Source organism: Arachis ipaensis, chromosome B9, assembly GCF_059453495.1.
Source record: "Arachis ipaensis isolate K30076 ecotype BB chromosome B9, ASM5945349v1, whole genome shotgun sequence".
Lineage (NCBI taxonomy): Eukaryota > Viridiplantae > Streptophyta > Magnoliopsida > Fabales > Fabaceae > Arachis > Arachis ipaensis.
The window spans coordinates 85,340,001-85,363,080 of record NC_142444.1 but is presented as its reverse complement, the minus strand read 5'-3'; the positions used below and the strand labels follow the sequence as shown (position 1 = coordinate 85,363,080).

Here is a 23,080-nt window from a genome sequence, read left to right as displayed (position 1 = left end):
AAAATAGGATAGAAATACTTATGTAATTCTTTGGTGAGAATTTCAGATAAGCATATGGAGATTTTTTTGTTCCTTCTGAACCTCTGCTTTCCTACTGTCTTCATCCAATCCTTCATACTCCTTTCCATGGCAAGCTGTATGTTGGCCATCACTGTTGTCAATGGCTAAATCCCGTTCTCTCAGTGAAAATGGTCCAAAATGCGCTGTCACTGCACAGCTAATTATCTGTCAGTTCTCGATCCTGCTGGAATAGGATTCAGTAATCCTTTTACGTCTGTCACTACGCCCAGCACTCGCGAGTTTGAAGCTCATCACAGCCATCCCTTTCCAGATCCTACTCGGAATACCACAGACAAGGTTTAGACTTTCCGGATCTCAAAAATGGCCGCCAATAATTCTAGCCTATACCACGGAGACTATGATCGTAGATCAGGAGGCTAAGAGATATGCATTCAAGCTTGCTTTCATGTAGAACGGAAGTGTTTGTCAGGCACGCGTTCATAAGTGAGAATGGTGATGAGCGTCACATAATCATCACATTCATCATGTTCTTTTGTGCGAATGAATATCTTAGAGAAGAAATAGGCTTGAGTTGAATATAAAAACAATAGTACTTTGCATTAATTCATGAGGAACAGCAGAGCTCCACACCTTAATCTATGGTGTGTAAAAACTCTACCGTTGAAAATACATAAGTGATGAAGGTTCAGGCATGGCCATGAGGCCAGCCTCCTAAACGCATACAATGATCTAAAGATGGTCAAAAGATTGAACTGATCCAAAGATTTCTAACACAATAGTAAAAAGTTCTATTTATACTAAACAAGTTACTAAGGTTACAGAAATAAGTAAATGATACAGAAAGCTGGCGTTGAATGCCAGTTTGTGTCATCTAAACTCGAGCAAAGTATGGACTATTATATATTGCTGGAAAGTCCTAGATGTCTACTTTTCAATGCAATTGAGAGCGCGCCATTTGGACTCTTGTAGCTCTAGAAAATCTACTTTGAGTGCAGGGAGGTCAGAATCCAACAGCATCTGCAGTCCTTCTTCAGCCTCTGAATCTAATTTTTGCTCAAGTCCCTCAATTTCAGCCAGAAATTACCTGAAATCATAGAAGAACACACAAACTCATAGTAAAGTCTAGAATTATGATTTTTATTTAAAAACTAATAAAAATATACTAAAAACTAACTAAATCGTACTAAAAACTATGTAAAAACAATCGCAAAAAGCGTATAAATTATCCGCTCATCACAACACCAAACTTAAATTGTTGCTTGTCCCCAAGCAACTGAAAATCAAATAAGATAAAAAGAAGAGAATATACTTATAAATTCCAAATTTCAATGAAACTTAGCTCCAATCAGATGAGCGGGACTAGTAGCTTTTTGCCTCTGAACAGTTTTGGCATCTCACTTTATCCCTTGAAGTTCAGAATGATTGGCATCTATAGGAACTCAGAATTCAGATAGTGTTATTGATTTTCCTAGTTCAATATGTTGATTTCTTGAACACAGCTACTTTATGAGTCTTGGCCGTGGCCATAAGCACTTTGTTTTCCAGTATTACCACCGGATACATAAATGCCACAGATACATAATTGGGTGAACCTTTTCAGATTGTGACTCAGCTTTGCTAGAGTCCCCAATTAGAGGTGTCCAGGGTTCTTAAGCATACTCTTCTTTTTGCTTTATACCTCGACTTTAACCGCTCAGTCTCAAGTTTTCACTTGACACCTTCACGCCACAAGCACATGGTTAGGGACAGCTTGGTTTAGCCGCTTAGGCCAGGATTTTATTCCTTTAGGCCCTCCTATCCACTGATGCTCAAAGCCTTGGATCCTTTTTACCCTTGCCTTTTGGTTTTAATGGCTATTGGCTTTTTTTGCTTGCTTTTTCTTTTTCTTTCTCTCTTTTTTTCGCCATTTTTCTTTTCTTTTTTTTTTCGCAAGCTTTTATATTTACTGCTTTTTCTTGCTTCAAGAATCAATTTTATGATTTTTCAGATTATCAATAACGTTTCTCCTTTTCATCATTCTTTCAAGAGCCAACATATTTAACATTCATAAACAACAATATCAAAAGACATATGTACTGTTCAAGCATTCATTCAGAAAACAAAAAGTATTGTCACCACATCAAAATAATTAAACTAATTTCAAGGATGAATTCGAAATTCATGTACTTCTTGTTCTTTTGTAATTAAAGCATTTTTCATTTAAGAGAGGTGATGGATTCATAGGACATTCATAGCTTTAAGACATAGACACATAAATACTAATGATCATGTAATAAGACATAAACATAAACATAAAGCATAGTAAACGAAAAACAGGAAAATAAGAACAAGGAGATTAAGGAATGGGTCCACCTTATTGAGGGTGACGTCTTCCTCTTCTTGAAGAACCAATGGTGCTCTTGAGCTCTTCTATGTCTCTTTCTTGTCTTTGTTGCTCCTCCTTCATAGCTCTTTGATCTTCTCTAATCTCATGGAGAATGATGGAGTGCTCTTGGTGTTCCATCCTTAGTTGTCCCATGTTGGAACTTAATTCTCCTAGGGAGGTGTTGATTTGCTCCCAATAGTTCTGTGGAGGGAAGTGCATCCCTTGAGACATCTCAGGGATTTCATGGTGAGGAATTTCCTCATGCTCTTTTTGAGGTCCATGATCTCTTGTTTGCTCCATCCTTTTGTTAGTGATGGGCTTGTCCTCTTCAATGAGTATGTCTCCCTCTATGTCAATTCCAGCCAAATTACAGAGGTGGCAAATGAGGTGAGGAAAGGCTAACCTTGCCAAAGTAGAGGACTTGTCAGCCACCTTGTAGAGTTCTTGAGGTATAATCTCATGAACTTCCACTTCCTCCCCAATCATGATACTATGGATCATGATGGCCCGGTCTACAGTAACTTCACACCGGTTGCTAGTAGGAATAATTGAGCGTTGGATGAACTCCAACCATCCTCTAGCTACAGGCTTAAAGTCCGGTCTTTTCAATTGAACCGGCTTGCCTCTTAAGTCAACTTTCCATTGAGCTCCTTCCACACATATGTCCATGAGGACTTGGTCCAACCTTTGATCAAATTTGACCCTTCTAGTGTAGGGGCATGCATTTTCTTGCATTATTGGCAAGTTGAACGCCAACCTTACATTTTCCGGACTAAAATCTAAGTATTTTTCCCGAACCATGGTAAGCCAATTCTTTGGATTCGGGTTCATACTTTGATCATGGTTCCTAGTGATCCATGTGTTTGCATAAAACTCTTGAACCACTAAGATCCCGACTTGTTGAATAGGATTAGAGAGAACTTCCCATCCTCTTCTTCTAATCTCTTGTCGGATCTCCGGATACTCGCTCTTTTTGAGCTTAAAAGGGACCTCAGGGATTACCTTTTTCTTGGCCACAACTTCATAGAAGTGGTCTTGATGGACCTTTGGGATGAATCTCTCCATCTCCCATGACTCAGAGGTGGAAGCAATTGTCTTCCCTTTCCTCTTTCTTGAGGTTTCTCTGGCCTTAGGTGCCATTAATGGTTATGGAAAAACAAAAAGCAATGCTTTTACCATACCAAACTTAAAAGGTTTGCTCGTCCCCGAGCAAAAGAAGAAAGAAAGTAGTAGAAGAAGAAGAAAATGGAGGAGATAGAGGGAGAAGGTGTATTCGGCCAAGGGGGAGAAGTGGTGGTTGTAATGTAGGAAAATAGAGTAGTGTTGAGGGCCTTATATAGGGATGGGGGGAAGGGTAGGTTTCGGCCATTAGGGTTGGGTTTGAGAGGGAAAGGAATTTGAATTTTGGAGGTAGGTGAGGTTTATGGGGAAGAGTGGATGGATGTGAGTGGTTAAGGGTATTTGGGGAAGAGGTATGGAGGTGATTGGTGAAGGGTATTTGGGGAAGAGAGTTATGAAAAGGTGTGAAGAGGAGAGAAGAAGAGGTGGGGTAGGTGGGGATCCTGTGGGGTCCACAGATCCTGAGGGGTCATGGACTTAGCATCCCTGCTCCAATTAGGCATGCAAAACGCCCTTAGAATGCATGTCTGCCGTTAAACGCCAGCTTGCTGCTTGTTTCTGGTGTTTAACGCCAGCTTGATGCTTCTTTCTGGCGTTAAACGCCAGTTTGATGCTTCTTACTAGCGTTTAAATGCCAGTAAGTTCTTTGATGAGCGGATAATTTAGACACTTTTTGGCATTATTTTTCATAGTTTTCAGTATGATTTAGCTAGTTTTTAGTATATTTTTATTAGTTTTGAAATAAAAATCACATTTCTGGACTTTACTATGAGTTTGTGTGTTTTTCTGTAATTTCAGGTATTTTCTGGCTGAAATTGAGAGACCTGAGCAAAAATCTGATTTAGAGGCTGAAAAAGGACTGCAGATGCTGTTGGATTCTGACCTCCCTGCACTCAAAGTAGATTTTCTGGAGCTACAGGAGTCCAAATGGCGCGCTCTCAATTGCGTTGGAAAGTAGACATCCAGGGCTTTCCAGAAATATATAGTAGTCCATACTTTGTCCGAGTTTAGACGATGCAAACTGGCGTTCAACGCCAGTTCTCTGCCCTATTCTGGCGTTAAACGCCAGAAACAGGTTACAAGTTGGAGTTAAATGCCCAAAACAGGTTACAACCTGGTGTTTAACTCCAGAAACAGCCTAGGCACGTGTAAAGCTCAAGTCTCAGCCCCAGCACACACCAAGTAAGCCCCGGAAGTGGATTTCTGCATTATCTATCATAGTTTACTCATTTTCTGTAAACCTAGGTTACTAGTTTAGTATTTAAACAACTTTTAGAGATCTATTCTGTACCTCATGACATTTTAGATCTGAACTTTGTACTCTTTGATGGCATGAGTCTCTAAACTCCATTGTTGGGAGTAAGGAGCTCTGCTGTGTCTCGATGGATTAATGCAATTATTTCAGTTTTCTATTCAAACACGCTTGTTTCTATCTAAGATATTCATTCGCACTTTAATATAAAGAAGGTGATGATCCGTGACACTCATCACCATTCTCAACCTATGAATGCGTGCCTGACAACCACCTCCGTTCTACCTTCGATTGAATGAGTATCTCTTGGATTCCTTAATCAGAATCTTCGTGGTATAAGCTAGAATCCATTGGCAGCATTCTTGAGAATCCGGAAAGTCTAAACCTTGTCTGTGATATTCCGAGTAGGATTCAAGGATTGAATGACTGTGACGAGCTTCAAACTCGCGAGTGTTGGGCATAGTGACAGACGCAAAAGGATCAATGGATCCTATTCCGACATGATCGAGAACCGACAGATGATTAACCATGCGTTGACAGCGCACCTGGACCATTTTCACTGAGAGGACGGATGGTAGCCATTGACAATGGTGATCCACCAACACACAGCTTGCCATAGGAGGGACCTTGCGTGCGTGAAGAAGAAGACAGGGGGAAAGCAGAGATTCAGAAGATAAAGCATCTCCAAAACTCCAACATATTCTCCATTACTGCATAGTAAGTATTATTTAATCCATGCTCTCTTGTTCATTTGCAAGTCAACTGATAATTATAATTGATATCCTAACTAAGGGTTACAAGATAACCATAGCTTGCTTTAAGCCAACAATCTCTGTGGGATCGACCCTTACTCACGTAAGGTATTACTTGGACGACCCAGTGCACTTGCTGGTTAGTGGTACAAATTGTGAAAAGTGTGATTTACAATTTCGTGCACCAAGTTTTTGGCGCCGTTGCCGGAGATTGTTCGAGTTTGGACAACTGACGGTTTATTTTGTTGCTTAGATTAGGAAAAATTCATCTTTTTAGTTTAGAGTCACTAAAATTGCGTCTTCTATTATTGTGTTTGGTTAAATTTTTTTTTAAATCCTTATTTTCTCTTTTTAAATTTTTCGAAAATTTTTATAAACTAATAATTGAGTTTTTCTGTTTGAGTTTAATTTCATATTTTAAGTTTGGTGTCCATTACATGTTTTTGTTTTCTTTTAAATTTTCGAATTTGTGTTCATTGTTCTTTCTTGATCTTCAAGTTCTTGCTATTTTTCTTGTTTGATCTTTAGTTTTTCTCTGTTTAATCCTTGCATTTGTTGAATGTGTCTATGTTCTTGTGAATAGTTACTTCTTTGAGTCTTTCTTTCTAAAATCTTTTCAAAAATAATTTTTCTTTGATTAAATCTTGTGTCAAGTTTTAAGTTTGGTGTTTTCTTGTCAGTTTTTATTTAATTTTTGAAAATTTATTTTTGGTTTTCTAAAAATTTTAAGTTTGGTATTCTTTTTTTTTTATGTTCTTGAGTCCTTTGAGTCTTTGAATTTCTGTTCTTCGTGTTCTTGTGAATCTTCAAGGTATTCTTGAGTCTTTCTTGTGTTTTGATCTTAAAATTTTTATGTTTGGTGTTCCTTGGTGTTTCTCCTCCAAATTTTCGAAAATAAGGAGCATTAGATCTAAAAATTTTAAGTTCTGTGTCTTTTTATTGTTTTTCTCTTTCCTCATTGAATTCAAAAATATCTTTTTTCTTTATTTTAATTGATTTTTTGAAAATTACCTTTAAAAATTCAGATTTTTATTTTAAAAATCAAATCTTTTCAAAATTTAAAATCTTTTTCAAAAATCATATACAAAGTTTTTCCAATCTTCTTAATTAAGCAATTACTTTCATTTTCAAATTTATTTTTCTCTTGGTTTTCGAAATTTACATTCTAATTTCTAATTATTTTATTTTATCTTATTATTTTTAATTATCTTAACAACTTGGTTTATTCTACTTAAATAAAATAAAAAAAGTAAAAATATATTTTTTTTGCAATTCATATCAATTCCATTTTATCCATCATGGATCTAAGTAGAAATGAACAGTCCAGAAAGGACTCTGGGGTCATATGCTAATCCCACTGCTGCTGCATATGGGAGTAGTATCTGTATACCTCCCATCAAAGCAGGCAGTTTTGAGCTAAATCCTCAGCTCATTGTCATGGTGCAGCAAAACTGCTAGTATTCGGGTCTTTCACAGGAAGAACCTACTGAGTTTCTGGCACAATTCTTGCAAATTGCTGACACAGTATGTGACAAAGAGGTAGATCAGGATGTATACAGACTGTTACTATTTCCGTTTACTATAAAAGATCAAGCTAAAAGGTGGTTAAATATCCAACCCACAGCAAGCATAAGGACATGGAAACAGTTATCAGACAAATTCCTGAATCAATATTTCCCTCCAAAAAGGATGACACAGCTAAGGCTGGACATCCAAGGCTTTAAACAAGAGGATGATGAATCCCTTTATAATGCCTGGGAGAGGTACAGAGAGATACTAAGGAAATGCCCCTCTGAAATGTTTTTAGAATGGGTGCAATTAGACATCTTCTACTATGGGCTTACAAAAAGAGCTCATATATCTCTAGACCACTCAGCTAGTGGATCTATACACATGAGAAAAACTATTGAAGAGGCTCAAGAGCTTATTGATATAGTTACTAGAAATTAGCATCTGTACATAAGTAGTGGGTCCTCCATAAAAGAAGAAGCCAAAGCAGTGTCCACTGAACTTGGTCCTCCAGAACAAGTTGCTGAACTCAATCAACAATTGTGTTTTCTAACAAAACAGCTAGCAGAATTCAAGGAGATGCTACAAGACACTAAAAATGCTAATAAAAATATGGAAGCACAATTGAATCAGACAAAATAGCAGTTATCAAAGCAGATAACAGAAGAGTGCCAGGCAGTTCAATTAAGAAGTGGAAAAACATTAAATACCTCACTTCAGAGCAGCAGAAAGCCAAGGAAAGAATAACTGACACAGTAAGAGCCCAGAGAGGAATAATTCTGGCGTTCAAACGCCGGAAACAGGCAAGGAGCTGGCGTCAAACGCCCAATGGAAGCTCAGTTCTGGCGTTCAAACGCCAGAAACAGGTAAGAAGTTGGCGTTCAATGCCAATCAAGCTTCTAACCCTGGCATTCAAACGCCAGTGAGGGATCAGACACACACAAGTGCTGATAACAACCCCTCTAAAAAGGCTTCTCCAACCACCTTTATAGGAAATAAACCTACAGCAACCAAGGTTAAGGAATACAAAGCCAAGATGCCTTATCCTCAAAAACTCCTCCAAGAGGAGCAGGATAAGCAATTTGCCCGCTTTGCAGACTATCTCCGAACTCTTGAAATAAAGATTCCGTTTACAGAGGCACTTGAGCAAATACCCTCTTATTCCAAGTTCATGAAAGAGATCTTGAGTCATAAGAAGGATTGGAGAGAAACTGAAAGAGTTCTCCTCACTGAAGAATGCAGTGCAGTCATTCTGAAAAGCTTCCCAGAAAAGCTTAAAGATCCCGGGAGCTTTATGATACCATGCATATTAGAGGATAATTGCACCAAGACATCTTTATGTGATCTTGGGGCAAGCATCAACCTAATACCTGCATCCACTATCAGAAAGCTTGGTTTAACTGAAGAAGTCAAACCAACCCGGATATGTCTCCAACTTGCTGATGGCTCTATTAAATACCCATCAGGCGTGATTGAAGACATGATTGTCAGGGTTGGGCCATTCACCTTCCCCACTGACTTTGTAGTGCTGGAAATGGAGGAGCACAAGAGTGCTACTCTCATTCTAGGAAGACCTTTCCTAGCAACTGGACGAACTCTCATTGATGTCCAAAAGGGGGAAGTAACCCTGAGAGTCAATGAGGACGAGTTTAAGTTGAATGCTGTCAAAGCCATGCAGCATCCAAACACACCAAAAGACTGCATGAAAGTTGATCTTATTGACTATTTGGTAGAGGAGATCAACATGGCTGAAAGTCTCGAATCAGAGCTAGAAGATATCTTTAAAGATGTTCAGCTTGATCTGGAGGATTCAGAGGAATTGAAAGAGCCTCTGAAACTTCTTCAGGAAGAGGAAAAACCTCCTAAACCCGAGCTCAAACCATTACCACCATCCCTGAAATATGCATTTCTGGGAGAAGGTAACACTTTTCCGGTGATCATAAGCTCTGCTTTAAATCCCCTGGAAGAGGAAGCGCTACTTCAAGTGCTAAGGACACACAAGACAGCTCTTGGGTGGTCCATAAGTGATCTTAAGGGCATTAGACCAGCAAGATGCATGCACAAGATCCTATTGGAGGACAATGCTAAGCCAGTGGTTCAACCACAGAGGCGGCTAAATCCAGCCATGAAGGAAGTGGTGCAGAAAGAGGTCACCAAGTTACTGGAGGCTGGGATTATTTATCCTATTTCTGATAGCCCCTGGGTGAGCCCTGTCCAAGTTGTCCCCAAAAAAGGAGGCATGACAGTGGTTCATAATGAAAAAAATGAACTGGTTCCTACAAAAATAGTTACAAGGTGGCGCATATGTATTGACTACAGAAGGCTCAATACAGCCACCAGAAAGGATCATTTTCCTTTACCATTCATAGACCAGATGCTAGAAAGACTAGCAGGTAATGATTATTACTACTTTTTGGATGGCTATTCAGGCTACAACCAAATTGTAGTAGATCCCCAAGATCAAGAGAAAACAGCATTCACATGTCCATCTGGAGTATTTGCCTACAGAAGAATGCCATTTGGGCTGTGTAATGCACCTGCAACCTTTCAGAGATGCATGCTCTCTATTTTCTCTGATATGGTGGAAAAATTTCTGGAAGTATTCATGGATGACTTCTCAGTATATGGAGACTCATTCAGCTCCTGTCTTGATCACCTGACACTGGTTCTGAAAAGATGCCAAGAGACTAACCTGGTTTTAAACTGGGAAAAATGTCACTTTATGGTGACTGAAGGGATTGTCCTTGGGCATAAGATTTCGAACAAGGGAATAGAGGTGGATCAAGCTAAGGTAGAGGTAATTGAAAAATTACCACCACCTGCTAATGTCAAGGCAATCAGAAGCTTTCTGAGGCATGTAGGATTCTATAGAAGGTTTATAAAGGATTTTTCAAAAATTGCAAAACCTCTGAGCAACCAGCTAGCTGCTGACACGCCATTTGTGTTTGACACAGAGTGTCTGTAGGCGTTTGAAACTCTAAAAGCTAAGCTGGTCACAGTACCAGTTATTTCTGCACCAGACTGGACATTACCATTTGAACTAATGTGTGATGCCAGTGACCATGCCATTGGTGCAGTATTGGGGGCAAAGGCATCACAAGCTTCTGCATGTCATTTATTATGCTAGCCGTGTTTTAAATGATGCCCAAAAAAATTACACAACCACAGAAAAAGAATTGCTTGCAGTGGTTTATGCCATTGACAAGTTTAGATCATACTTAGTATGATCAAAAGTGATTGTGTACACCGACCATGCTGCTCTTAAATATCTACTAACAAAGCAGGATTCAAAACCCAGGCTCATAAGATGGGTGTTGCTTCTGCAAGAGTTTAATATAGAAATAAGAGACAGAAAAGGGACAGAAAACCAAGTGGCTGATCATCTGTCCCGAATAGACCCAGTAGAAGGGGCGTCCTTTCCCTCTATTGAGATCTCTGAAATCTTTCTAGATGAGCATTTGTTCGCCATTCAGGAAACACCATGGTTCGCAGACATTGCAAACTATAAAGCTGCAAGGTTCATACCCAAGGAGTACAGCAGGCAACAAAAGAAAAAATTAATTACTGATGCAAAGTACTACTTGTGGGATGAACCCTATCTCTTTAAGAGATGTGCAGACGGAATAATTCGTAGGTGTGTGCCTAGAGAAGAAGCACAGAAGATCTTAGGGCATTGCCATGGGTCACAATATAGAGGTCATTTCGGAGGTGAGCGAACAGCCACCAAGGTCCTCCAATGTGGCTTCTACTGGCCTACCCTCTATAGAGATTTCCGAGAGTTTGTACGTAACTGTGACAGTTGCCAGAGATCTGGTAATCTGCCTCATGGTTACGCCATGCCTCAACAAGGAATCTTGGAGATTGAGTTATTTGATGTATGGGGTATTGACTTCATGGGGCCTTTCCCACCATCATACTCAAACACTTATATTCTGGTTGCAGTCGAATATGTATCCAAATGGGTAGAGGCCATTGCCACACCTACTAATGATACTAAGACAGTGCTGAAGTTCCTTCAGAAACATATCTTCAGCAGGTTTGGTGTCTCTAGAGCACTAATTAGTGATGAGGGCACTCACTTCTGCAACAAACAGCTTTACTCTGCTATGGTCCGGTATGGAGTTAGTCACAAGGTGGCAACTCCATATCATCCACAGACAAACGGGCAAGCTGAAGTCTCTAATAGAGAACTAAAAAGAATCCTAGAACGGAATGTAAGTACTCGTAGATAGGATTGGGCGAGAAGCTTGGATGATGCTCTGTTGGCTTACAGAACATCATTCAAGACTCCTATAGGGACCTCTCCATACCAGCTTGTGTATGGTAAGGCCTGCCATCTGCCCGTGGAACTGGAACATAAGGCCTATCGGGCAACCAGATTCCTAAACTTTGATGCCAGATTAGCTGGAGAAAAAAGGTTGCTCCAGCTAAATGAACTAGAGGAATTCAGACTTACTGCTTTCAAAAATGCCAAGCTTTACAAAGAAAAAGCAAAAAGGTGGCATGACAGAAAGCTGTCATCTAGAGTCTTTGAACCAGGATAGAAGGTTCTGCTGTTTAACTCTAGGCTCAGGCTATTCCCTGGGAAACTAAAATCCCGGTGGAAGGGGCCATATGTGATTACAAGTGTGTCACCATATGGCTATGTGGAGCTTCAAGACATTGATTCTAATAAGAAGTTCATTGTTAATGGACAGAGAATCAAGCATTATCTTGAAGGCAATGTTGAGCAAGAGTGCTCAAGGCTGAGGCTAGATTAAAAGCTCCGCAATGTCCAGCTAACGACAATAAAGAAGCACTTGCTGGGAGGCAACCCAGCCATTAGCAAAGCTTTTTATTTGTTTATTTATTTATTTTTAAGTATACAAGTTTAATATAAATAATCTTCAAGGTAAAGAATCAATTGCATAAGTTCACAGGGTTACAGAAGGATTCAGAATGCAAAACAGGGAGAAGGAGCTCACTGGCAAGAAAACGCCAGTAAGAGGTATAATTGGGTGTTAAACGCCCAAAAGAAGCATCTACTGGGCGTTTAACGCCAGTAATGATACCTTTTTAGGCGTTAAACACTAGAATGGGCACCATTATGGGAGTTTAACGCCATACTTGCAGCATCCTGGGCATTTAGAAAAACGCCCAGTGACGAAAGATTTCTGGCGTTTAACGCCAGCCAGAAGCAACAGCTGGGCGTTAAACGCCCAAAAGAGGCTACAGATGGGCGTTAAACGCCCAAAACAAGCAGCAGTTGGGCGTTTAACACCAGGATTGTGGAGGGGAGGAAGTTCTTGTTCCCAACTTGGATTTTTTTCAAAATTTCATATCTCCAACCATTTTTCTTGCATAAACATGTTCCATACTTTCTTTTTTCAAACTTTTTTTCCAAAAATTTTTAAAAATATCTTAATCATAAACTTAAATCTTTCTCAATTCTTCTTCAACATCTTCTCAAATCTTTTTCAAAACAAATCTATCTTTTTCAAAATTCTTTTTTTTTTAAACTCATCAATATCTTTTTCAAATCTTCACAATATTTTTAGAACAAATCTATCTTTTTCAAATATCTTTCATATCTTTTCAATTTTAAATTATATCTTTTCCTATCTTACTTATCTTTTCCAAATCACATTTTCTATCATATCTTTTTAAAAGATTTTTGAAAACCCACCTCCCTTCCCTTTAAATCCTCGTTCGGCCTCCCCCTCTCTTCCACAATTCGAACTTGGCTCTCCCTCTATCCCTCTCCTTTCTTTTCTTTTGCTTGAGGACAAGCAAACCTCTAAGTTTGGTGTGTTTATCCGTGATCACTAAGCCAATACCCACCAAGATCATGGCTCCTAAGGGAAAACAAACCAACTCAAGAGGCAAGAAAGAGAATATTCCAAAACCACTTTGGAATCAAGGGAAGTTCTTAACCAAAGAACATTCAGACCATTACTACAAAATAATGGGTCTAAGGTCAGTGATCCCAGAAGTTAAATTCGATCTGAAAGAAGACAAATATCCGGAGATCCGAGAGCAAATTCAAAACAGGAGCTGGAAAGTCCTAGCTAATTCTGAAACAAAGGTGGGAAGAAACATGGTTCAGGAATTCTACTCTAATATGTGACAAACAGACAGGCAAAGAATAGCTGGTCAGAGGGAAGATTGTTCACACCCACCCTGACAAAATAAGGGAGATCTTCAAGCTGCCTCAACTGCAAGATGACCCAGACTCCTTTAATAGGAGAATGATGAGACCAAATCAGAGCATGGAAAAAATCCTAGAGGACATATGCCTCCCTGGAGCCAAATGGACAACCAACACAAAGGGTGTCCCAAACCAACTCAAAAGAGGAGATCTCAAACCAGTCGCCAGAGGCTGGCTAGACTTTATTGGGCACTCTATACTGCCCACTAGCAACCGCTCTGAAGTCACCATCAAAAGAGCAGTGATGATCCATTGCATTATGCTGGAAAAAGAAGTGGAAGTTCATCAACTGATTTCTTGTGAGCTTTACAAAATTGCAAACAAGAACTCCAAAGATGCCAAATTGGCTTATCCAAGCTTGATCTCCCTGTTATGTAAAGATGCTGGAGTATAGATGGGAGTAGATGAGTATATTTCAGTTGAGCAACCAATCACCAAAAAGTCAATGGAAGGACAAGTACAGGACGATCCCATCAAGAGGAGAGCACAGGACTTCCTCCCGGAAATTCCTCAATTTGAATACTGGGGGCGCCTAGAAGCATCTATCACCAAGTTGCAAGAAGCTTTGGATCAACTGAAGGAAGAACAGCAAAATCAAAATAGCATGCTCTGCAAGTTGCTTAGGGAACAAGAAGAGCAAGGGCGTGAACTGAAAGAACTGAAGCGCCAGAAGCTATCTCTTGAAGGGCCAAGCACTCCACAGACTAAAGAGGCATCTACCTCCCAAAGCAAAGGTTGTTGAGTCCTAACTCTGTGATAACCTTTTATCTATTTTAAGAGTCTATGAGTATTAAAATTAGAGTCATTTGTCTTTATGTCTTTAGTTTCTTTTCTTTTATTGCTAAGTTTCTGCTTTTATGCCTAATTTATATTATTTCCAATAAATAATAAATAAAGATTAGAGTCTATGCCTTAAAGTTATGAACATCCTATAAATCCATCACCTTTCTTAAATAAAAAATGTTTTAATTGCAAAAGAACAAGAAGTATATGGTTTCAAATTCATCCTTGAAACTAGTTTAATTATTTTGATGTGGTGACAATACTTTTTGTTTTCTGAATGAATGTTTGAACAGTGCATATGTCTTTTGAATTTGTTGTTTATGAATGTTAAATATGTTGGCTCTTGAAAGAATGATGAAAAAGGAGAAATGTTATTGATAATCTGAAAAATCATAAAATTGATTCTTGAAGCAAGAAAAAACAGTGAATACAAAAGCTTGCGAAAAAAAAAGGCGAAAAAAAGGGGGAAGAAAAAGAAAAAGCAAGCAGAAAAAGCCAAAAGCTCTTTAAACCAAAAGGCAAGAGCAAAGAGCCAATAGCCCCTAAAACCAAAAGGCAAGGGTAATAAAAAGGATCCAAGGCTTTGAGCATCAGTGGATAGGAGGGCCTAAAGGAATAAAATCCTGGCCTAAGCGGCTAAACCAAGCTGTCCCTAACCATGTGCTTGTGGCGTGAAGGTGTCAAGCCAAAAGCTTGAGACTGAGCGGTTAAAGTTAAGATTCAAAGCAAAAACAGAGTGTGCTTAAGAACCCTGGACACCTCTAACTGGGGACTCTAGCAAAGCTGAGTCACAATCTGAAAAGGTTCACCCAGTTATGTGTCTGTGGCATTTATGTATCTAGTGGTAATACTTGAAAACAAAGTGCTTAGGGCCACGGCCAAGACTCATAAAGTAGCTGTGTTCAAGAATAAACATACTGAACTAGTAGAATCAATAACACTATCTAAAATCTAAGTTCCTATAGATGCCAATCATTCTTAACTTCAATGGATAAAGTGAGATGCCAAAACTATTCAAGAGGCAAAAAGCTACTAGTCCCGCTCATCTAATTGGAGCTAAGTTTCATTGATATTTTGGAATTTATAGCATATCTTCTTCTTTTTATCCTATTTTATTTTCAGTTGTCTGGGGACAAGCAACAATTTAAGTTTGGTGTTGTGATGAGCGGATAATTTATACGCTTTTTGGTATTGTTTTTACATAGTTTTCAGCAAGATTTAGCTAGTTTTTAGTATATTTAAAAATCACATTTTTGGACTTTACAATGAGTTTGTGTGTTTTTCTATAATTTCAGGTATTTTCTGGCTGAAATTGAGGGACCTGAGCAAAAATCTGATTTAGAGGCTGAAAAAGGACTGCAGATGCTGTTGGATTCTGACCTCCCTGCACTCAAAGTAGATTTTTTGGAGCTACAGGAGTCCAAATGGCGCTCTCTCAATTGCGTTGGAAAGTAGACATCCAGGGCTTTCCAGCAATATATAATAGTTTATACTTTGTTCGTGTTTAGACCACGCAAACGGGCGTTCAACGCCAGTTCTCTGCCCTATTCTGGCGTTAAACGCCAGAAACAAGTTACAAGTTGGAGTTAAACGCCCAAAACAGGTTACAACCTAGCGTTTAACTCCAGAAACAGCCTAGGCACGTGTAAAGCTCAAGTCTCAGTCCCAGCACACACCAAGTGGGCCCCGAAAGTGAATTTCTGCATTATCTATCATAGTTTACTCATTTTCTGTAAACCTATGTTACTAGTTTAGCATTTAAACAACTTTTAGAGATCTATTATGTACCTCATGACATTTTAGATCTGAACTTTGTACTCTTTAACGGCATGAGTCTCTAAACTCCATTGTTGGGGGTGAGGAGCTCTGCTATGTCTCGATGGATTAATGCAATTATTTCAGTTTTCTATTCAAACACGCTTATTTCTATCTAAGATATTCATTTGCACTTCAATATAAAGAAGGTGATGATCCATGACACTCATCACCATTCTCATCCAATGAACGCGTGCCTGACAACCAGCTCTGTTCTACCTTCGATTGAATGAGTATCTCTTGGATTCCTTAATCAGAATCTTCGTGGTATAAGCTAGAATCCATTGGCAGCATTCTTGAGAATCTGAAAAGTGTAAACCTTGTCTATGGTATTCCGAGTAGGATTCAAGGATTGAATGACTGTGACGAGCTTCAAACTCGCGAGTGTTGGGCATAGTCAGAGACGCAAAAAGAACAATGGATCCTATTCTGACATGATCGAGAACCGACAGATGATTAGCCGTGCGGTGACAGCGCACCTAGACCATTTTCACTGAGAGAACGGATGGTAGCCATTGACTACGGTGATCCACCAACACACAGCTTGCCATAGGAGGAACCTTGCGTGCGTAAAGAAGAAGACAGGGGAAAAGCAGAGATTCAGAAGATAAAGCATCTCCAAAACTCCAACATATTCTCCATTACTGCATAATAAGTATTATTTAATCCATGCTCTCTTGTTCATTTGCAAGTCAACTGATAATTATAATTGATATCCTAACTAAGGGTTACAAGATAACCATAGCTTGCTTCAAGCCAAAAATATCTATGGGATCGACCCTTACTCACGTAAGGTATTACTTGGACGACCCAGTGCACTTGCTGGTTAGTGGTACGAATTGTGAAAAGTGTGATTTACAATTTCATGCACATTCCTCCAGGGTGAGTTATTTTTAATGTTGTTTTTCATTCTGTTTTGATTTTTCAGTAGTTTTTGTGACTCCACATGATCATCAACCTAAAAAAAACATAAAATAATAATAGAAAATAAATAGATATAATTAAATAACATTGGGTTGCCTCCCAACAAGTGTTTATTTAAAGTCAATAGCTTGACAGTGAGCTCTCATGGAGCCTCAGAGATGTTCAGAGCATTGTTGGGACTTCCCAACACCAAACTTAGAGTTTGAATGTGGGGGTTCAACACCAAACTTAGAGTTTGACTGTGGGGGCTTTGGTTGACTCTGCAGTGAGAGAAGCTTTTCATGCTTCCTCTCCATGGTTACAGAAGGAGATCCTTGAGTTTTAAACACAAGGTTGTCCTCATTCAGTTGAAGGACTAACTCTCCTCTGTCCACATCAATCACAGCTTTTGCTGTGGCTAGGAAGGGTCTTCCAAGGATGATGGATTCATCCTCATCCTTCCCAGTGTCTAGGATTATGAAATCAGCAGCGATGTAAAGGCCTCCAACCTTTACTAACAAGTCCTTTATAATCCATAAGTCTATTTCATTGATTTGTCTGCCATCTCTAGTGAGATTCTTGTAGCTTGTACCTCATAGATTCCTAGTTTCTCTATTACAGAGAGTGGCATGAGGTTTATCCCTGACCCAAGGTCACACAGAGCCTTCTCAAAGGTCATGGTGCCTATGGTACAAGGTATGAAGAACTTTCCAGGATCCGGTTTCTTCTGAGGCAATGTCTGCCTTATCAATGCACTGAGTTCATTGGTGAACAAGGGGGTTCATCCTCCCAAGTATCATTACCAAATAAACTAGCATTCTACTTCATGATGGCTCCCAGATACTTAGTAACCTTCTTTTCACTGATGTCTTCATCCTCTTCAGAGGAAGAATAGTCATCAGAGCTCATGAATGGTAAAAGGAGGTTCAATGGAATCTCTATGGTCTCTAGATGAGCTTTAGATTCCTTTGGTTCCTCAAAGGGAAATTCCTTATTGGTCAGTGAACGTCCCAGGAGGTCTTCCTCACTAGGATTCACGTCCTTCTCCTCCTCTCTGGGTTCAGCCACACCAAGTAAGGTAATGGCCTTGCACTTTCTTTTTGGATTCTCTTCTGTATTGCTTAGGAGAGTACTAGGAGGAGTTTCAGTGACTCTTTTACTTAGCTAGCCCACTTGTGCCTCCAAATTTCTAATGGAGGACCTTGTTTCATTCATGAAACTTAGAGTGGCCTTAGATAGATCAGAGACTATATTTGCTAAGCTAGATGGATTTTGCTCAGAATTCTCTGTCTGTTGCTGAGTGGATGATGGAAAAGGCTTGCTATTACTAAACCTGTTTCTTCCACCATTATTAAAGCCTTGTTGATGCTTTTGTTGATCCTTCCATGAGAAATTTGGATGATTTCTTCATGAGGGATTATAGGTGTTTCCATAGGGTTCACCCATGTAATTCACCTCTGCTATTGCAGGGTTCTTAGGATCATAAGCTTCTTCTTAAGAAGATGCCTCTTTAGTACTGTTGGATGTGGTTTGCAATCCATTCAGACTCTGAGAAATCATATTGACTTGCTGAGTCAATATTTTATTCTGAGCCAATATGGCATTCAGAGTATCAATTTTAAGAACTCCCTTCCTCTGAGGCATCCCATTACTCACAGGATTCCTTTCAGAAGTGTACATGAACTGGTTATTTACAACCATGTTAATGAGTTCCTGAGCTTCTGCAGGCGTTTTCTTTAGGTGAATGGATCCACCTGCAGAATGGTCCAATGACATCTTTGATAATTCAGACAGACCATCATAGAATATATCCAGGATTGTCCATTCTGAAAGCATGTCAGAAGGACATTTTTTAGTCAGTTGCTTGTATCTCTCCCAAGCTTCATAGAGGGATTCACCTTCTTTCTGTTTGAAGGTTTGAACATCCACTCTAAGCTTGCTAAGCTTTTGAGGAGGAAAGAACTTGGCTAAGAAAGCCGTGACCAGCTTATCCCAAGAGTTCAGGCTATCTTTAGGTTGAGAGTCCAACCATATTATAGCTCTGTCTCTTACAGCAAATGGGAAAAGCATAAGCCTATAGACCTCGGGATCAACCCCATTGGTCTTAACAGTATCACAGATTTGCAAGAATTCAGTTAAGAACTGAAAAGGATCTTCTGATGGAAGTCCATGAAACTTGCAATTCTGTTGAATCAGAGAAACTAATTGAGGCTTTAGCTCAAAACTGTTTGCTCCAATGGCAGGGATTGAGATGCTTCTTCCATGTAAATTGGAATTTGGTGCAGTGAAGTCACCAAGCATCTTCCTTGCATTGTTGTTGGGTTCGGCCATGTCTCCTTCTTTTTCGAAAATTTCTGTCAGATTTTCTCCAGAGAGTTGTGTTTTAGCTTCCCTTAGCTTCCTCTTCAGAGTCCTTTCAGGTTCAGGATCAGCTTCAACAAGAATGTTCTTATCCTTGTTCCTGTTCATATGAAAAAGAAGAGAACAGAAAAGAAAATATGGAATCCTCTATGTCACAGTATAGAGATTCCTTATATGAGTATAAGATGAGAAGATTGGAAGAAGGAAAAGATAAGAATTCGAACACAGAGGAGAAGAGTGGGTTCGAATTTTTGAGTGAAAGAAGGGTGTTAGTAGATAAATAAATAAATAGAAGGAGATGAGAGAGGGAAGAATTCGAAAATTAAATAAAAATATTTTTGTTTTAAATTTAAAATTTGAAGTTAAAATTCGAAAAATTAAAAAAAGAAAAATTAAATTAAATTAAATTAGAATTTAAAAACAAATAGTTAATTAAAAAGGAATTTTGAAAAATTGGGGAAGTGTTTTCGAAAATTAGAGAGGGAGAATTAGTTAGGTAGTTTTGAAAAAGATAAGAATCAAACAAAAAGATAGGATTAATTTGAAAAAGATTTGAAAATCAATTTTGAAAAGATAAGAGGTTAGAAAAGATTTTGAAATTGATTTTGAAAAAGATGTGATTGAAATTTATTTTGAAAAAGATTTGAAAAAGAAATTAAAAAAAAGATTTGATTTTGAAAATTAAAGTTGATTACTTGACTAACAAGAAACAAAAATATATGATTTTAAAATTTAAAGATTGAACCTTTCTTAATAGGCAAGTAACAATCCTTAAAAGTTTTGAATCAATCACATTAATTGTTAGTAAAGATTTTGAAATTATGAAATAGAAATAAGAAAAATTTTGAAAATAAATTTTGAAAATTTCGAAATTATGAAAGAAAAAATGAAAAAGATTTTATTTTTGAAAAAGATTTGAAAAAGATAGAATTTTTAAATTAAAAATTTGATTTGACTCATAAGAACAATTAAATTTAAAAACTTTTTGACTAAATCAAACCAAATTTTTGAAAATTTATGAGAGAATAAGGGAAAGATATTTTTTTGATTTTTTAATTTTTAATAAAGAGAGAGAAAAACACCAAAAAGACTCAAAACATGAAAATTATGAATCAAAACCACAATGCATGCAAGAACACTTTGAATGTCAAGATGAACAACAAGAACACTTTGAAGATCAAGATGAACACCAAGAACTTATTTTTGAAAATTTTTAAGAAAAGACACACATGCAAGACACCAAACTTAGAAATTTTTAATGTTAAGACACTAAAAAATTGAAAATGCATATGAAAAACAAGAAAAGACATAAAACATAAAATTGCAAAGATCAAACATAGAAGATTATCAAGAACAACTTGAAGATCATGAAGAACACATGCATGGGTTTTCGAAATTTTAAAGAAAAATTAAAATCATGCAATTGACACCAAACTTACAATTTGACACTAGACTCAAACAAGAAACACAAAATTATTTTTGGTTTTATGATTTTAAAAAAAAATTTTTGGATTTTTTGAAAATTATTTTGAAAAAGAAAAATTAGGATTTCAAAAATTTTAATAGGAATTCCAGAAATCTTGCAATGTTAGTCTAAAACTCCGGTTCAGGAATGAGACATGGCTTACTAGCCAGCCAAGCTTTCAGTGAAATCTCCGGTCCAAAACACTAGACATGGCCAATGGCCAGCCAAGCTTCAGCATACATAGTTCAAGCATGTGAAGAGGAAGCCTCAGTCCAAAAGAATTTAGACATGGCTTTACAGCTAGCCAGACTTCAACAGATCATCATGAAACTCTAGAATTCATTCTTAAAAATTCTGAAGAATATAGAATAATTTAATTTTTATAAATTTATTTTTTTTTGAAAATTTTTCAAAAATAAAAATAAAAATAATAAAAATAAAAAGCTTAAAATTAAAATAAAATTACATAATCTGAGCAACAAGATGAACCGTCAGTTGTCCAAACTCGAACAATCCCCGGCAACGGCGCCAAAAACTTGGTGCACAAAATCGTGATTGTTCATTCCTTGGTAACGGCGCTAAAAACTTAATACGCACGTTCATAATCTTAGTTCTTTGTCACAACTTCGCACAACTAACCAGCAAGTGCACTGGGTCGTCCAAGTAATAAACCTTACGTGAGTAAGGGTCGATCCTACAGAGATTGTCGGTTTGAAGCAAGCTATGGTCACCTTGTAAATCTCAGTCAGGCGGATTCAAATGGTTATAGAGTTTTGATAATTAAAATATAATTAAAATATAAAATAGGATAGAAATACTTATGTAATTCTTTGGTGAGAATTTTAGATAAGCATATGGAGATGCTTTTGTTCCTTCTGAACCTCTGCTTTCCTACTGTCTTCATCCAATCCTTCATACTCCTTTCCATGGCAAGCTGTATGTTGGGCATCACCGTTGTCAATGGTTACATCCCGTCCTCTCAGTGAAAATGGTCCAAAATACACTGTCACCGCACGGCTAATCATCTGTCGGTTCTCGATCCTGCTGGAATAGGATTCAGTAATCCTTTTGCGTCTGTCACTATGCCCAGCACTCGCGAGTTTGAAGCTCGTCACAGCCATTCCTTCCCAGATCCTACTCGGAATACCACAGACAAGGTTTATACTTTCCAGATCTCAAGAATGGCCACCAATAATTCTAGCCTATACCACGAAGACTCTGATCGTAGATCAGGAGGCTAAGAGATATGCATTCAAGCTTGCTTTCATGTAGAACAGAAGTGTTTGTCAGGCACGCGTTCATAAGTGAGAATGGTGATGAGCGTCACATAATCATCACATTTATCATGTTCTTGTTTGCAAATGAATATCTTAGAGAAGAAATAGGCTTGAGTTGAATAGAAAAACAATAGTACTTTGCATTAATTCATGAGGAACAGCAGAGCTCCACACCTTAATCTATGGTGTGTAGAAACTCTACCGTTGAAAATACATAAGTGATGAAGGTTCAAGCATGGCCATGAGGCTAGCCTCCTAAACGCATACAATGATCTAAAGATGGTCAAAATATTGAACTGATCCAAAGATTTCTAACACAATAGTAAAAAGTTCTATTTATACTAAACTAGTTACTAGGGTTACAGAAATAAGTAAATGATGCAGAAATCCACTTCCGGGCCCACTTGGTATGTGCTTGGGCTGAGCATTGAAGCTTTCACGTGTAGAGGTCTTCCTTGGAGTTAAACGCCAGTTTGTAACCTGTTTCTGGCGTTTAACTCTGCTTTGCAACCTGTTTCTGGCGTTTAACTCCAGAATAGGGCAGAAAGCTGGCGTTGAACGCCAGTTTGCATCGTCTAAACTCGGGCAAAGTATGGACTATTATATATTTCTGGAATGCCCTGGATGTCTACTTTCCAACGCAATTGAGAGCGCACCATTTGGACTTCTGTAGCTCCAGAAAATCCACTTTGAATGCAGGGAGGTCAGAATCCAACAGCATCTGCAGTCCTTCTTTAGCCTCTGAATCTGATTTTTGCTCAAGTCCCTCAATTTCAGCCAGAAATTACCTGAAATCACAGAAAAACACACAAACTCATAGTAAACTCCAGAATTGTGATTTTTATTTAAAAACTAATAAAAATATACTAAAAACTAACCAAATCATACTAAAAACTATGTAAAAACAATGCCAAAAAGCGTATAAATTATCCGCTCATCAAACTCACACACCTATTTTCCATTAAATGTCACATTAATTCACTCACTCCATTCTAGTGATTATTACCTCATTCCAACAATGTATGCTTCCTTGCTTTTGTATATTCTCATCTTATGGTGTTATTTTCTGTTTTTCATGAACGATGCACCACAAGCAACCACGGAAGCGAGAGAAAGAACATGCAGCAACCGGTTGACCTACCGGCTGAAAGTAGCAACTTGGAGAGTCGCCGTACCCCCTTGCTCATCTTTGAATGCACCGAGGATGGTGCAAACTTTTAAGTGTGGGGAGGTCGTCCGAACGTTCGGTAATTTTGGGTGACAAATTCCTA

The 23,080-nt window shown here is 38.3% G+C and overlaps 1 non-coding gene across 1 annotated transcript; it reads left to right on the top strand.

The window, feature by feature from the left end:
• Positions 1-18,536: 18,536 nt before the first annotated feature.
• Positions 18,537-18,644, top strand: LOC148545301 (small nucleolar RNA R71). The gene has a single exon (XR_015900240.1). It is a non-coding gene; the product is annotated as a small nucleolar RNA R71 (small nucleolar RNA).
• The last annotated feature ends 4,436 nt before the right edge of the window (positions 18,645-23,080 follow it).